We start from the raw sequence: 15,945 nt of genomic DNA on the forward strand, positions 1-15,945 counted from the left end.
CTGGTCCGCAGACCAAATTTTGCGGAGAGCAGACCGGGAGAACCGAGAACCGACCGTTTGGTGGATACTGTGGAGACAGAGATAAGCAGACACTGGGTGGGTAAAAAGAAACAAAAACAAAGGAAAGGGTGTGGAGCGGAAGTACATGGAGTATAAAACTATCAAGATGAAAAGGAGATTTCTGATTACCGACTTTAACTAAGACTTAGTTTTAAAAACGATCACCATGCATGTCCTCAGGTAATTTGTAAGTAGCAATAGGTTGACCCCATAGCAACCACGAAGGGATTCGAACCCTCAATCTTCTGATCCGAAGTCAGACGCCTTATCCATTAGGCCACGTGGTCCTGCTCTAGCAACAGGGATCTGTTTGGATAATTTGTTCAAAGAAAATAATCTCAATTATAATTGTAACACTGAAATTACTATTGCAAACAAAAGCATTTCCAACGCCTCAAAAATCTTACAGTCTAGCTGGGGAAACAAATTGAACCCAACGGTCAAAAGTACTGCAAAGTTACAACCGACATAACTACCAAGGAGTTATAACTAATAATAACAAAAAATAGAGTGCTTTACCTTTTGATGGAAATCAGGGAGAAAGGCCACAGCAGGGAAGGAACGCTTCAGCTGAGAGCTGAAGGAGAGGAAAAGATAGAGCCGGATTGCTTTATATACTCAGGGAACCACCGCTGCCTTGCGGTGCTTTCAGGTAAAGATTGTGGATGAAAGACAAGAATTCACTTTTGTGCCCTCCAGAAATCCCACTCAAAACAACTCTAAAACATAAATTCAAATTGGACCAAAAGTTCGGGAGAGGAGATAATAGCAACAAAATTATGTAATCTGGAAAGCCGATTGAAGTGTGATAGTTGACTTGTCAGACCCGAGAAAGCTGAATCCTAAAGAGGTCGTGTAGGAAAAGCGACGAGGCTATGAGATTTACACCACAGAACCTCCATCCTCACGCTCCATGCCAGGCTCAGGAATTGTCAGCAGTAGCTTCACCTGGGAATTGCCTGTTAGGAGCTGAATTGTGTCCTCGTGTCACCCCCCTACCCCAAATATGTCGAAGTTCTAACTCCCAGTACCTCAGAGTGTGACTTTGTTTGGAGATAGGGTTTTTTAAAAGGTAATTAAAGTAAAATGAGGTCATATGGGTGGACCCTGATACAGTGACTCGTGTCCTTATCAAACAAAGAACAGGACACAGATACACAGAGGAAAGACCATGTGAAGACGCAGGGAGAAGACCGCCATCTACAAACCGGTTGACAGGTTTGTTCTCGGACTTCTAGCCTCCAGAACTGTGAGAAAATAAACTTGTTGCTTAAGCCACTCAATCTGTGGTCCTTTGCTATGGCAGCAAACTAATACCACATTGCCCCTCCACCGTCCTGGAAGAAGACTGAAAGTTAATCTTTTTTTTTTTTTTTTGAGTGAGCAAAGTTTCGGGTGGCTAGGCTGGGGCAGTGATTCTCAAACTTTTCCCTGCATCACAATCAGGGAGGACTTGTTAAAACACAGACTGCTGGGGTCTGCCTCCAGAGTTTCTGATTCTGTAGGCCTGGGGTGTGGCCGAGGACTTGTATTGCTAACAAGTTCCCAGCTGATGCACGTGCTCCTGATCCCGAGCACTTTTTAAGAATCACTGGCTGGAGGAAGATCTACCAGCACAGGGCTGGTAGAAAATGGCAAGAACTCAGTAAATATTAGCGATTTGCTTCGAGTTGTTGTGAACTGAATGGCACGTGTACACTGTAGAGACCCGAGGGCCCACGGAATCCCACTGAGAAGTGAGGGTTTCGGGAAGACATGCCATCTACACTAGGCTTTTGAGGATAAAGCAGTTTTTCACCAGGTTGAGAATGAGGTCAGGCGAGCGCTAAGAAAAGAGGGGAGGGGGAGTGGGAGGCGAGGCCTGACACCGCAGGGCAGTGCAAGGCTGGTAGTTTTTTCAGAAGAGGAGAAGTCTAGTGAATTTATAGGAAAAGTGGTAGTTCGAACTTCGTGGCAATTCTTATTCCTGTTTCATTGCGTATCTAAACTCAGTACGTACACAGTTTTTTCTCAAAACAGGAAAATTCCGACAAGTGGAAAGATCGAACGCGAGAAACCACTGAGTTTCCCCTACATGGAGCACCTAGGCTCTTTGGATTAATATTTAATCTGGTTAATCCCTTATTTTTTTCCACCAAGCATTAGCAAAGCTATGAATAGTGGCGAGAAAAATGATCAAATCTACCAATAAAAAGGAATAAACCTTTAGAAACTGGGGGCGAGGAGAAAGCATTATTTAAATTCTAATTTAGAAGAAAGGCTGCCTTTTCGCGTGACCTCGTGGCGCAACGGTAGCGCATCTGACTCCAGATCGGAAGGTTGCGTGTTCAAATCACGTCGGGGTCAAAATCTTGGGTTGCCTTTTGAGTAGGGGGAGAAATAAAGAGCAAGGCTTCTTTCCTCTTCGGGATGTGTAGTCGGTCTTGAGACCAGTTAAGGCTTCCAAACCCAAGATGAGGTAAAGAAAACAGATTATCTGCTCTGACAGAGTTTCAGTGGCATACGTCTGCCCTTAACTTGCCATTGGAATTCTAGAACGAGGACGAATTCTCCTAATGGGCAACTTTCTTTAACCGAGACATTTAATTTAAACACTCTCCCTTTTGGCACCAGAGAATGCATAGTCTTCTGGTTTCCCTTTCTTCTATGATCGTTTCTTTCCGCGTCTTTAACTGCTGAGGACCCCTAAGGCCCTAAAGTGTTGGCGTTTTCCCAGGGTCACCCTCGGCACTCTTTTGCCTCCTGACTGTTCCTTTGCCTATCTGCCTACAACAAGGCGTGCGTTTTTCTCAGATTCATTGCCCGCCACTACCCCGCTGAGCCTGGAACCTGGAACTATCCTGGACACTTCTTCTTCTTCTCCTCCTCCCTCCCCCTCCCCCCACCCCGTCCATCCTTTTCCCAATCCGAGCAGGGAGTTCGGGAGTTTTACCTCCTAAAGTGTTATATCCCATGTATCCTCTTCTCTCCGTTACCACAATGGCCTCCTTCCTTCCATCATATGTCTTGTCCGGGTGTTGACATGAACCTCTTAAGTCCTCGTCGCAGACCTCCTCTTTCTCAGTTAGATCAGTGTCCTTATTATGCTTTTTTTTAAAAATGCAAATCTTATCCTGACATTCCCAGCTTAAAACAAAATAATAAGCAACCATTCTGATTAACCCTGTCCCACAGGTCTTCTTTCAGTTCCCCAAATAGTGTTGCTCTGTCCCGGGGCAGGACCTTACTTTCTTTTCCTCTGATAGTGTTAAAGAGAAATTGCACTGGACACTTGTTAAAAAGGATCTGACAGATTTTTATTCAAGCTAGGATAGTAAGAGACTCCAGTACACAACTGAACTCAACTCTGAATAATAGCAAGGACAGCTGGGGATTTATAGCAAGTGGGCAGGGTGAGGGGGGGTCAGAGGATGGAAAATTACAAACAGGAGCTTGATTAGTTATCAGGGGTAGAGGGATTCTCAATAAACTGGCTTAGCAGGATTCTTGCTAAAATTGGACTCAGTAGACCAAGGTTAAGGCCTAGCAGAGAGGAGGGCTCAGAGGAGCCTGAGTAAAGTTTGGTCAAAGAGGGAGTCCTTGTCAATGGTATGTCATAAGGCCTCCTTCTTATTACTAAGTTGGCCTCTAGAGAGCCTCAGGACCAGGATCAAGGCAATCTGAATTGTGGCTATGAGTATTACAGTCTTGAAAAGTTATAAACTCCCTTCTATATTAATAAATTGTATTCTGATTTGTAACATCAGGATCCTGTGAGTCCTACTAGTGAGAATCAGTTTCTAGGGCCTAATTCCCTTCAGGTGATAATTTCACTGAGTTTGCTCTACCAGTAAATCTGAGGTCTAAACCTTATAACAGGTGGTCATGACATGGCAGTAATCAGGTCTGGATGACTGATTTTCATAAATGACATTTTTACTCTATCTCACACATGGATTTCCCAGTTTTAGATTTTCTATATGCTCTTCTCTTTTCACTAGATTTATCTTGAGCCAAGCATTTGGGTCTCATTCTCCACCTCCATCCCCAGCATATCATCTAGTTAGAGTATCTGACATAATTATATATTATAACCATATTTATTGACTCCAATATTTATTTGATAAGGGCATGTTATATTCTCATCTGTTTCGGTGTAGAAGCCAACATATCATTTCCATAAAATGTCAAACCAAACCTTCATTAAAAAATTCAGAATACTAGGAAGTAGGTTTTAACACCCAGTAGAAGGGGACTCTTGCTCAGAAAGATAAAAATTGCACGTAACTTTGTTTATTCCAAGAACTTTATTGTTTATTCCAGGAATCTCTTGAAAGATCCATCAACTTCTTTTTTTTTTTTTAAAAGGAATTCCTTATTTTTATTATTTATTTATTTATCCATTTATTTTTGGCTGTGTTGGGTCTTCGTTTCTGTGCGAGGGCCTCCTCCAGTCGCGGCAAGTGGGGGCCACTGCTCATCGCGGTGCGGGGGCCTCTCCCCGTCACGGCCTCTCCTGTCGCAGAGCACAGGCTCCAGACGCGCAGGCTCAGCAGTTGTGGCTCACGGGCCCAGTTGCTCCGCGGCATATGGGATCCTCCCAGACCAGGGCTCGAACCCGCGTCCCCCGCATTGGCAGGCAGACTCCCAACCACCAGCGCCACCAGGGAAGCCCCCATCAACTTCTTAATAGAAGGCAACAAATGACAGTTTACCAGACTACACGCAGTACTCTTTCAGCCCTTGCTTTTGCTTCAAAACATACTCACTCCTTCAAGACATGGAGATTAATTTTCCTCCCTTGTGTGTGGACTGGACTTGGTGACTTGCTTTGAGTGAATAGAATAGTGTGGAAGTTGGCATTGTCATACTAAGTACTAAGAGGCTGCAGCTTCTTCAAGTTTCTGTCTTGGACCACTTGATCTGATGGAAGCCAGCTGCCTTGTCAGGAGGATACCCCCATGGAGAGACCCATGTGGTGAAAAACTGAAGTTTCAATTCAATAGCCAAGTGATTGAGTTTAGAAGAGAATTCTCCAGAATGGTTGGCAGCAGCAGGAAGCACAGGCAGGTTGGGGAGGGGCAACAGTGTGAAAAAGCAGTTGGTGTGAAGATGAGTAAATGAAGCTGATATCTCTGGTGATCTTTAAAAAGAACTAGAAAAGCATTATAATCTTTCTCTGCTTCACGATTTCTATCACTTCTGGAAGTTCTATGAGGAACTTGATTCTGAAAAACCAGCTGATTCACTGTCCGCAAGCCTTGTATTCAATTACTGGGTCCTTATGATGTCCTTGCTAAAAAATGTAAAATGAAGAAAAAAATCAGCAAGGCTGAATTTTAACCTTAAGTGGAAATAGTACTATGATACTCCTGAGTACCACACCATTTATTGGAGATAATAAAACTCAGTTCCACATGAGGTAATTCAAGAATTCTCCTGATGAACCTCCTGTATATGTGAGCACAAATGAAGCAAAGAAAAATTATATAATTGTTCAAAATGAAGATAAAGTGTTTGTTGTAGTCAATTATTTTTGATGAAAAGGCTTAAAGAAGTAACAGATAAAAAGAAAACTAGTGTTTTGAAAAACACAGATGAAAAGCTCACAGAAACAGCCAGAGAGACAAGAAACCAGGGACATAAGAAAGTTGTGACAAAGACCATTCCTGGTGCTGGCTTGATTGACCCAGTAAATAAAAATGATGTTGGGTACAGAGAGCTCCCTGAAACAGATGCCAACCTCAAGAGAATTTGCAAGACAACTGTTGAGGCAACAAGTGATGAAGAGAGACTAAAAGTTTTTGCCCCCATTCAGGAAATGATGACTTCTGTGCATTTTGCTAATGATGAAGGTGATTATGGCATGGGGCTTGAGTTGGGAATGGACCTCTTTTGCTAGAGTTCACACTATTTTCATAAAGTTGCTGGCCAGCTTTTACCTCCTGTATGTAATCTGTTGAAGAGGAATCTCTTCCCAGAAATCACTGAAGATCATCTGGCAAATAGAAGTAAAGAAAATATAGACCAACTTAAAGCATTGGTATTAAACTTGTGATTTTAATTTTGTTTTTAAGGTATACAGAGGAGTAAATTGATGGACACATTGAAGAAGAGGAAGAGGAAGAAGAAGAGGAAGGAGGAGGAGGAGGAGGAGGAGGAGGAGGAGGAGGAGGAGAAGAAGGAGAAGGAGGAGGAGGAGAAGGAGGAGGAGGAGGAGGAGGAGGAGGAGAAGAAGGAGGAGGAGGAGGAGGAGAAGGAGGAGGAGGAGGAGGAGCAGGAGGAGGAGGAGGAGGAGGAGGAGGAGGAGGAGGAGGAGGAGGAGGAGGAGGAGGAGGAGGAGGAGGAGGAGGAGGAGGAGGAGGAGGAGGAGGAGGAGGAGGAGAAGAAGAAGAAGAAGAAGAAGAAGAAGAAGAAGAAGAAGAAGAAGAAGAAGAAGAAGAAGAGGAGGGGGAGGAGATGGAGAAAATTCTCTAGCCCCAAGTAAGCAGATGTCTGCAACTTCTGTCAACATCTTGTTTGCAACCTCGTAAGAGACACCCTACCTGGGTAAGCCACTCCTGAATTTAAGACCCACAGAAAATATGAGATAGTAAATTTTTGTTGTTTTAAGCCACTAAGTTTTAGGGCAATGTGTTATACAGCAATAAATAATAAATACAACATTCTACCTCAAAATCATCTCCTAACTGTGTCTACCAATCCTAAAATATATCATGATCCTTATCCTGTCCTTACTACTTTGACTCACCAAAAAATCCAGATTTTGAAAATCTCACTAAATAGCTAAACTTTTTCCTCTCCCCTCTGAGACACTATTAAGACTCCTGAGATAGTGTTCTCTCTTGTCCGATAAACTTAGCTTTGTTCTTTCGGTGAGGTTTTTGGTGACATTTTGAGGCGGTAGCATTTGAGAAATGGTAAATAAAATCTGAGGAAATAGAGTGAACATTGTAAAGATTATTTTTATATCACACACAAAGAACATACTTTAGATATTTGTTTTAGAAGAGCCTACACTATGCAACCAATTCAATACAACTAACATGAGCATCATCTATGATCATTATACTGAAGATTTCTGTTTATAACAGAAGATAAAACTTCTGACTTTCAGTGGTTCATTAAAAAGTTCCATGGAACAAAAAATCAGTAGCTAATATTTATCTGGTGGTTTTATACTATTTTTCAAGGCTTTAATAGGCATCATTTTAATTTACAATACCTTTACAGTCTTTAGAGGAATGTAAGTCAACTACTGCTAGGCTCCATTTACGTATGAATAAACAAACAAATTAGGTAACTTGACCAAGTTTATTTATATCTCTCATACTGTTCAGTTATGTATTATTCTGTTGCTAGGATTTGGTGAAACCTAATTTATGGCCCAAATTCTTCCTTTAAGAGCAACATTAATAACCTGCTAATTTGCTAAAAGTCTTTCTGCAATTCTTTCCCTTCAAAGCATCCTAATCACAGCTGCCAAATAAGTACTACCACTTCTCTATTCTGAAGAAGAGGTGAAGAGATAGAAACTAGAGTGAAAAACCTCCTGGCTTTCACATGCTTTATAACCCAGGCTATCAGAGTCCATTACTTTCCTAAAGCCCAAACTCAAGACTCATTTCAGTAGATTATTTTCATTGATCGTCAGTGGTTTTCTCATGTTGGTTTTTTCTCCAAACGAACTGGAAAGTCCTGAAAAACAGAGATGATAACTCTTATTTATTTCCAGGCCCCTTTTGGCTTTTTGTTCCAAAGGGCCACAGCGACCTCGGCAGCTGGTGGTCATCCTCTCCAGGGACAAGTAAGGAGAAGGAATTGGGAGAATTCTTTTTTTCCTTTTTTATTTTCTTTGTTATCCTGCTTCCGTTGACAATACCCTCCGTGCCAAACTTGGGTCTCCATAAACAGAAGGACAATAGAAGGTCTTTTTTCCAAAATGAAGTAACTTGGTGTTTCAAACTTGAACTGAGCACTTTGGCCTAGTAATTAACCGAACTTGCTTGCATCCTAAATGAGAGATTTTCAGAAAGTGTTTTCATTAAAGATATAAATTGAGGGAGGGATGGAGAAAGATATTTTTATATGTCGGGTATTTATAGGTGTTTTTCATTTTCAAAAGCCTCCAAGAGTCACATATCAGCAGTTTCAGCTTCCTTCTAGTTCACAGGTTTTCCTAGAAAATTTAGATATAGTCTTTTATTTAATTGGATTTAAGAAAATCCTAGGGAAAAGAACATACATCTTCACTATTCTACTAACAATTTAGGGACAATATAATTGTAACTATATGAAGACAAGGAAAAAAGGGGATAAAGGAATAGGGCATTGGTGGTTCAGTGGTAGAATTCTCGCCTGCCACGCGGGAGGCCCGGGTTCGATTCCCGGCCAATGCATCTCTCTTTTTTTCCCCCGGCTGCGGAGTAAAATATTTTCCCTGAAATACAACAAACAAAAAATGTTTAAAGATAATTACGCTTCTGGTATCCGGGTGTGGCTGAGAGAAGCCAAAGTTAATCCTCCTTTTACAATTTCACCTTTATAAATTGTACCCATTGACGTGCATTTGGTTTTCCAATAACCTGGAAAGTCATCTTGTCCGAGCTCAAGGAAACTCCGACCTCAATTGATAGAAGTCTTTCGAAGGTGAATTCTAAGTCGGTAGTATTTGGAGGTGGAGTGTAGCCACGTGTGGACATAAATATAGTATTCCTACTCTTACAGCCGTAGAAAGATATTCACAATCTCTTAGAGCCAAGAAAGTGCCAAAATTTATCCCCTTGAAATATGAATTGAAAAGGGAGCAGTTCCGTGTTAGCAGAGTGGCGCAGCGGAAGCGTGCTGGGCCCATAACCCAGAGGTCGATGGATCGAAACCATCCTCTGCTAGCAGCGGCGTTTTTCGTGAAACTTGATTTTAGAAAGAAGAAAAAACGAAATAAAGGAATTGAATGAAGATTACAAGAGACTATGAGATCGAGCTTGGGGAACAGTTCGGGTTGTGTAAGAATCCCCAAAGTGGTTTGTTAAAAATACGTATTTCCCGTTTTTAACAGAGGTAAATCTTATTCATTACGTCTGGTAACTTGATCTCTCAGATTTGGAGATCACTACACCTCTTAGGGATTGGAGTGTGACCTTGGTAAGGTCTTTGGTATCTTGTCAGACAAGTGTTACAATTTGTAATTACATCTGTAACCAACATCTCAATCTGCAAATTGCTGAGCTTTTTACCATGATGACAGGCATTCCAGAACAATTGTCGAAATTAAAGGACGTTTGTAAGAGGAAAGATATTATTCCTCATGGGAATATATCTAGAGAAGTGAGTCAGTTATGTAGTCGTGGCCGAGTGGTTAAGGCGATGGACTTGAAATCCATTGGGGTCTCCCCGCGCAGGTTCGAATCCTGCCGGCTACGGAGCTTTGTTTTCCCTCCAGGTAAAAATACCTGCTGTACCAGCTATAGAAACGGTAAAACAACACGGAATATACTGTTTTACTGATTATTATTATCTTTCTCCATAAAATTGGAAGCAGGTAGTTCTAGTCCTTTAGTATAACTGTATGTAGAGAAAATGTTTGAAAATTACTTTAGTAAACGCTAGGGATTTCTGAGACCATCATAAATATGCTGAAAAAATGCTCAGGCTTTAATTCATTTTGAATTGCTATCTCCCTATCCGAAATTCAGCTCAGGTCTGACTTCCGAACCTCGACTGCCTCTATTTTTTCGATGTTCTTCCAAGAATTTGGGTATATCCAGTGCATCACTATTCCACTCTTGAGTATTTTGATCTTTGGGAATCAGTATCTCAAACAGAAACTTCCAATATTTCCTCCTTCTGGAGCCCTCTTATCATTCCACTTAGGACGCCAGATTGTAGGGAGGAAGTACCAGTTAAAGAATTTTCAAAACTGTTTTCTGATTTTGGCTTAATTTTATTACAAAACAACAACAACCACAAAACTGTTTTGCTCGCTAAAACTCTAATACATACACATACAGTATATGCAACATAAATAAGAGTAAATATAACAAAAATTCATCTTGTATTAAACTTGCAATCGATCCACTAGGAAATGCGGATAAGCAAAAAGAAGGATGTAAAAATACTCAAAAAGGAAAAAGTTTTTTCTTATTCCCGAAATTACCAGTAATTTCCTATCTTATCTTGAACTTTTTTTTTTCTTCTTGCGTTTTCGATATTCACACATGTCCTAAGGGATTTTTAAGTGTTGACACAATATGTAGACAACGTTCATGGCCCAGGTTAGAAATTCAGTAAAGGCACAGTTTTGATTTTGCAAGGAACGCCGGTACTCAAACCCTCCGGGGGCCCTGAGAAAAAAATTCCAAGCAAAGTGAGCTCTGCTAGGCTTTTCGTATTGCGGAGCACTGAAGGTGAGGCCTTCGCTCACTAAGACAAATGTTTCCAATGAAGCGCATACGACGCACAGCAGACACGTTCCTAAAAGCGTGGGGCAAGATTACGGCAGGGGCCCCATGGTGTAATGGTTAGCACTCTGGACTTTGAATCCAGCGATCCGAGTTCAAATCTCGGTGGGACCTATTTGTCTTTTAGTGTCTTCCCTCCTCGTCTCTTAAATCACCGTGGTATCTCGAGGAGGCTAGAGACACCTAAGCACTTGCGCAAGGTACCCCATCCCTGTCAGCAAGGAGACGCTGTCCTGCAGAACAGCTTGCCTTACCCTTTCCTCTGGGATTCCACATCTGTCCTCTCTTGCTCCTCCTCCTTCTCTAGGCCACAGAATCTCCTCCGATCCTCGTAATTTAGATTACCCCCTGGGTGACTATTCACGTTTTCCACCCCTGACCTCAGTCCAGGGTTCAAGTTCCATCAGTTTCTAACACGAACTGGGTCCTGAGAAGTTCGTAGTGCCTGTGAACACTGGTCGTCGCGTTTCACTTGGAGCTTCTGCTGATTGGCACACAGCAGATTCTCTATGAATATTTTTTAAATGAAAACGATAGTCCATAAAACCCTGAATAGAATGACAGACTCTTCAATGAATATTCATAAATCTTTCAGCAAGAGGTGGCCCCATGGTGTAATGGTTAGCACTCTGGACTTTGAATCCAGCGATCTGAGTTCAAATCTCGGTGGGACCTACTGTAGTTTTGGTGGCCAGCCTATTTCCTCCGTGTTTCCCTCAAATCGATAATGTACACTGGTTTCTGGGCATAACCTTCCCACTCAGGTTTCCTTCTCCCGAGGAGCATCCTTACTTACTCTCTTCTCGGACTCTTGTGAAGTACACTCTTCGGGCCCCTTGGAACACCATTCACTCTCTAGACAACTACTCTTGCCTGGGTTCCCGAAGACAGTCAGATCCTAAGTAATTTGCATGCTCAGGGTCTTAACACTTCATGTCTCAGAGGCCCCTCTCGCAAATCTTTTCTTCTCTGAAGCCTCCTCAAAACGTATCAGCCTAATGTAAGAATATATATCTATATAAATTATATATATAATTTATATATAATATGTATGCTATATACAATAATATATAACATATATAACATATGTTATACATATATAATATATATAATTAATATGTAATATATATAATTTATATATAATATATATAATTTACATGTAATATATATAATTTATATATATATATTTTATATGTATATAAAAATTGCAGTAGCAAGTAGAAAGTTCCTCATGTAAGGACCCCACAGTTAGCACTCTGGACTCTGAATCCAGCAATTTGAGTCGAAATCTCTTTGGGACCTCAGCAACATCTTAGCAATTTTCCCCCTATGGTTCTCCTAAATCGTTAGCCAGATGTACATATCTGGCTGTAGGCGCTGCTAGTTACTTCCAAGTCAACAACCAAAGCAACATAGAGCCACTGGCCAAGAGAAGATTGTCTCTGATTACCTTCCTCCAGAATTCTAGCCCTACTTCCCCTTACACCTGATGGCCCTTTTTGCCTTTTGCTCAGAGTTCCTCAGATTCTGCTAAATTAGAATCCTGGTTCCAATGATGAGGTGTTCATGTTTTACAGCCCCTCTAACTCAGGTCCTTCCTTTCCTGGAGCCTACTTTAAGTGCTCCATCGGCTTCCAGACACTAACACTGTCCTGAGAAAGTTCCTACTACACAGCAGTACCCTTGTTGAGTACATCTTAGAGCTGTACCCATGAGAGGCTCTGTTCAAACTCCACAAGTTTATGTGTTGCCTACTTTATTTTGAAGATAAACTGACCTGTTAGGAGTACACATCAATCTTTCGGTAGAGACCTAACTTCAAGGGCCTCATGATGTAATGGTTAGCGCCTGGACTTCAAATCTCAGTGGACTTGTCTCAGTTTTGGTGACGTTGCCCTCACATTTTCCCTAACCAGGAGTACACTCTGATGTATAGACACTCTCTTAGACTTGCATTTCTTCTCTCCCATCAACGTCCAACTCCTTGCTCTTTCCTCTGGCTACTGAAAATTTCCCTCTCCCCATCACCCTCACCTCCCCCCTAAAATCTCTCCTCTTGATGTTTTTTGCTTTGCCTGGTGCCGGCCTAAAGTCAATCAGATCCCTATAAGTCAATTACGTGTTTGGGTGATTAGGAGTTCATATGTCACAGGCCCCACCTGTGACCTTTTTTCCACGGGAACTCAGGCAAATGCTCTGTAGGCTGCAGAACTCTGAACACAGACCTGAAAATATCCAAACCATAGAGTGAGACCCTAGCTATTGTAGTCACCTGAGAGCCTCCACTGTCTCCTTAGAGGAGGCTCTCTCTTAATATTCCTTAGATTGAATCTATGCTGAAACATTTTAAAGATCAACAGACCAGATGCATTAGTATACAAGTCTTAACCTTGAAGGTTTGTTATACCAAGGTCCCATGGTGTGATGGCTAACCCTCTTGTCTCTGAATACAGCAGTCCCAGCTGTCAGTGGGACTCTAAATTCTTTCTGTTGACTTTCTCCACAGTTTAAACATGTATCCTTCAGTGCTCTGTGACAGCAAAACAAGAGCACCCATGAATGCCTCTGGTTTCTAAAAATTGTTCCAGAAAAAGCCCTGCAAGCTTCCTTCCACCTATTAAGCCCCAGTCATGTCAGTGCCTTAGAACCTCTGTCTTAGCTTCCTATTGCTGCTGTAGCAAATCACCACAAATTTAGTGACTTAAAACAACACAAATTTACTCTCTTACAGTTCTGGAGTTCAAAAGATTACAATCAAGTTGTCAGCATGGCTGTGTTCCCTCTGGAGACTTCAGGGAAGAACGTTTCCTCGCTTTTTTTCACCTAGTGGCCTCTTCCTTGTATCGCCTCTTGCTTCTGCAGTCATGTTTCCTACTAATGAATCTGATCCTCCTTTAGGTTCACTTAGATAATCCAGGATAATCTTCCATCTAGAAATCCTCAATTTAATCATATCTGCAAAATCACTTTTACCATGTAAGGCAACATATTTTTAGATTCCACATATAAGTGACATCATATAGTATTTGTCTTTCTCTGTATGACTTACGTCTTTTAGCATAATGCCCTCAAGGTCCATGTTGTTGTGAATGGCAGGGTTTCCTTCTTTCTCATGGCTGAATAATATTCCTTTGTATATATATACAACCACATTTTCTTTATCTATTCATCCTTTGACAGACACAATTTTTTTCCATATCTTGGCTATTGTGAAAAATGCTGCAATAAACATGGGAGTGCAGATATCATTTTAGTATCTTCTTTTCATTTCTTTTGGATAAATACCTAGAACTGGGATTGCTGGATCATACAGTAGATCTATTTTTAATTTTTTGAGGATCCTTCATGCTATTTTCCTCAGTGGCTGGACCTCAGCCCCTTCTTTATTTTTTCTTCCTTTATCAAAGCAAGAGGGCCATTTATAGGGAGAAAAGACATTATCTTCATTAATAATAATATAAAAAAGCAAAATAATAATATAATTTGGCAAATAGAACGCTGCTGAGTAAAGAAATACAATTTTAATCAAGACCTCCTACACAAATGACGAGGTGGCCGAGTGGTTAAGGCGATGGATTGCTAATCCATTGTGCTCTGCACGCGTGGGTTCGAATCCCATCCTCGTCGTTCGATTTCCCCGCTGTACGGTGGGAGTGTGGCTTTAGTCCCTTGTAAACAAGGTGTTTCGCCAGCACTTGTCGGTAGGTGCTGTGTTAGAGACAAACTAACTTAAAAAAGTAACTTTCACTCTCAATAACGTTACTTTTTAGCCCCTTTTATACAGAGATTAGGATTTGAGTCACGTCACGTGGATGAGAGAGTTAAGAAACTCTGCTGCCTCCGCTCAGACACAGGTGTGCTCACGTATTCTCCAGCTTCTCCACCGTTGTCAAAAACTGATGTCTGGCCCTCTGACTTCCGTTATGCTTGTTGACCCCCTCCCCAACCAGCCCATCTTCCTGCCTGCGTTCCTAACACTGGTAGCAAATTACAAGCAACTAGGGAGTTTTCTCAAGATGTCCACCTTTCCTCCACCCCTCGGCACAGTTGAATCAGTATCTCCGAGGGTGACGTCCAGGCGTGGCTGCAGGGGCCACAGGTGATTCTGATGGGTTTCTTGGGCTGAGAACCACTGGCCATTCGCCTCTCTTCACTCCCTGCTCCCACCCGCTCCCCAGCTTTGATTCCCTGTCTCGGCAGTTTTTGTTGATTTTTTTTTTTTTTTTTTTTTTGCCTCTTAAATTCTAGACACGTTTCCAGGTCCAAGGCGCTCCCTCTTTACACCTTATCACTCCCTATCCTCCCAAACTTCATCACACTCTAGTTTTATCTGACCACTGGTCCCTGTCTTCAGGAGCAGAAGCTGTTTACATGCTCTGCTTTTGCTCAAGTAGTTCCTTCTGCCTGGAGAGTCTCTGCCCCGTTGCTGCAAAATCCTCTTGCAAGACCCACATCAAATGCACCTTTTCCGTGAATCCTCAGATGAAAGCATCACTCTCCTCTTTGTATTTTACATGAATGAATTTAATCAAAGATCTTTTCCAGGTGTTCCAGCCTCTATTAGTTTCTTCCTTCTTTCATCATCTTCTGACACTTATATCTTAATTTTAGCACATAATACCATAAAATCTCATCAGTTCCCTCTTTTCACCTTATAGCAAACTATAGCAAAGGGCTGAGTGCACGGTGTAGAATAACAAAATTTGAAGGGACCGTAAAGATGATCTCTCTGAAAATTCCCATTCCCCCTCATCACCTGTCTCTATTTTACAGCTGAGAAAACTGAGGTAGAGACCAGACAAATTAATTGTTTAAAAAAAAAATCATATAACCAACGTTTCCTTACTAAGGTTCATGGGAACCAAGTTCTTTAAGATCAAGTGGTTAAGGTGATAAGATCTTTCTAACATGTTCAAATCCAGTGACTGGGATTGTGACTTTTCATACCTGGAAAATCCTTCTGAAGTACACTTGTCATAGATCAGCAGAGCTCCAAAGGCTTCTGAGGACTGAGACCTATGAAGCACAAATTTTGAAGTAAAATCTGTTTTTGAATTTTACCTAACAATATATGGCTTATGTAGTACCTGTGATTCAAAGATAGTTCACAAATTTTAACCCATTTTATCTTGAAAATAAAAACTCAGGAAATGCTGATCCAGATTGGAGGCCAAAGTGGGGTCTTGAGGAATTGGGTGATATGCTTTTTATATTTTTGAATTTTCTCCAAAAAAGAATCAGGGATATTGGATGCCTGAGCAGTCTTATCCCTCTTGTCCCTTCAACCCCATGTTACCTTGTTTGAGAATAAGGTTGTAGGGGTACCACCCTTTTATATCCTTGTCTCTCCAGCTTTGCACACTGTAAACATTCAACAGATATTTATAAAATAAACACAGGCATATTGTATATGTGTGTATGTGTATGTGTGTGTGCGCATGATGGT

At 41.5% G+C, this 15,945-nt stretch overlaps 8 non-coding genes and 1 pseudogene across 8 annotated transcripts; 8 read left to right on the forward strand and 1 right to left on the reverse strand.

Annotated features, from left to right (window-relative positions):
- Positions 1-274: 274 nt before the first annotated feature.
- Positions 275-347, reverse strand: TRNAR-UCG (transfer RNA arginine (anticodon UCG)). The gene has a single exon. It is a non-coding gene; the product is annotated as a tRNA-Arg (tRNA).
- A 1,987-nt stretch (positions 348-2,334) lies between these two features.
- On the forward strand, positions 2,335-2,406 carry TRNAW-CCA (transfer RNA tryptophan (anticodon CCA)). Its single transcript has one exon. It is a non-coding gene; the product is annotated as a tRNA-Trp (tRNA).
- A 2,673-nt stretch (positions 2,407-5,079) lies between these two features.
- LOC137774110 (histone PARylation factor 1 pseudogene) lies at positions 5,080-6,097 on the forward strand (annotated as a pseudogene).
- A 2,270-nt stretch (positions 6,098-8,367) lies between these two features.
- Positions 8,368-8,438, forward strand: TRNAG-GCC (transfer RNA glycine (anticodon GCC)). Its single transcript has one exon. It is a non-coding gene; the product is annotated as a tRNA-Gly (tRNA).
- Positions 8,439-8,858: 420 nt separating this feature from the next.
- On the forward strand, positions 8,859-8,930 carry TRNAM-CAU (transfer RNA methionine (anticodon CAU)). Its single transcript has one exon. It is a non-coding gene; the product is annotated as a tRNA-Met (tRNA).
- A 449-nt stretch (positions 8,931-9,379) lies between these two features.
- Positions 9,380-9,461, forward strand: TRNAS-UGA (transfer RNA serine (anticodon UGA)). Its single transcript has one exon. It is a non-coding gene; the product is annotated as a tRNA-Ser (tRNA).
- Positions 9,462-10,541: 1,080 nt separating this feature from the next.
- On the forward strand, positions 10,542-10,613 carry TRNAQ-UUG (transfer RNA glutamine (anticodon UUG)). The gene has a single exon. It is a non-coding gene; the product is annotated as a tRNA-Gln (tRNA).
- Positions 10,614-11,102: 489 nt separating this feature from the next.
- Positions 11,103-11,174, forward strand: TRNAQ-UUG (transfer RNA glutamine (anticodon UUG)). Its single transcript has one exon. It is a non-coding gene; the product is annotated as a tRNA-Gln (tRNA).
- Positions 11,175-14,044: 2,870 nt separating this feature from the next.
- Positions 14,045-14,126, forward strand: TRNAS-GCU (transfer RNA serine (anticodon GCU)). The gene has a single exon. It is a non-coding gene; the product is annotated as a tRNA-Ser (tRNA).
- Positions 14,127-15,945: the final 1,819 nt, after the last annotated feature.

Source organism: Eschrichtius robustus, chromosome 12, assembly GCF_028021215.1.
Source record: "Eschrichtius robustus isolate mEscRob2 chromosome 12, mEscRob2.pri, whole genome shotgun sequence".
Classification (NCBI taxonomy): Eukaryota; Metazoa; Chordata; class Mammalia; order Artiodactyla; family Eschrichtiidae; genus Eschrichtius; species Eschrichtius robustus.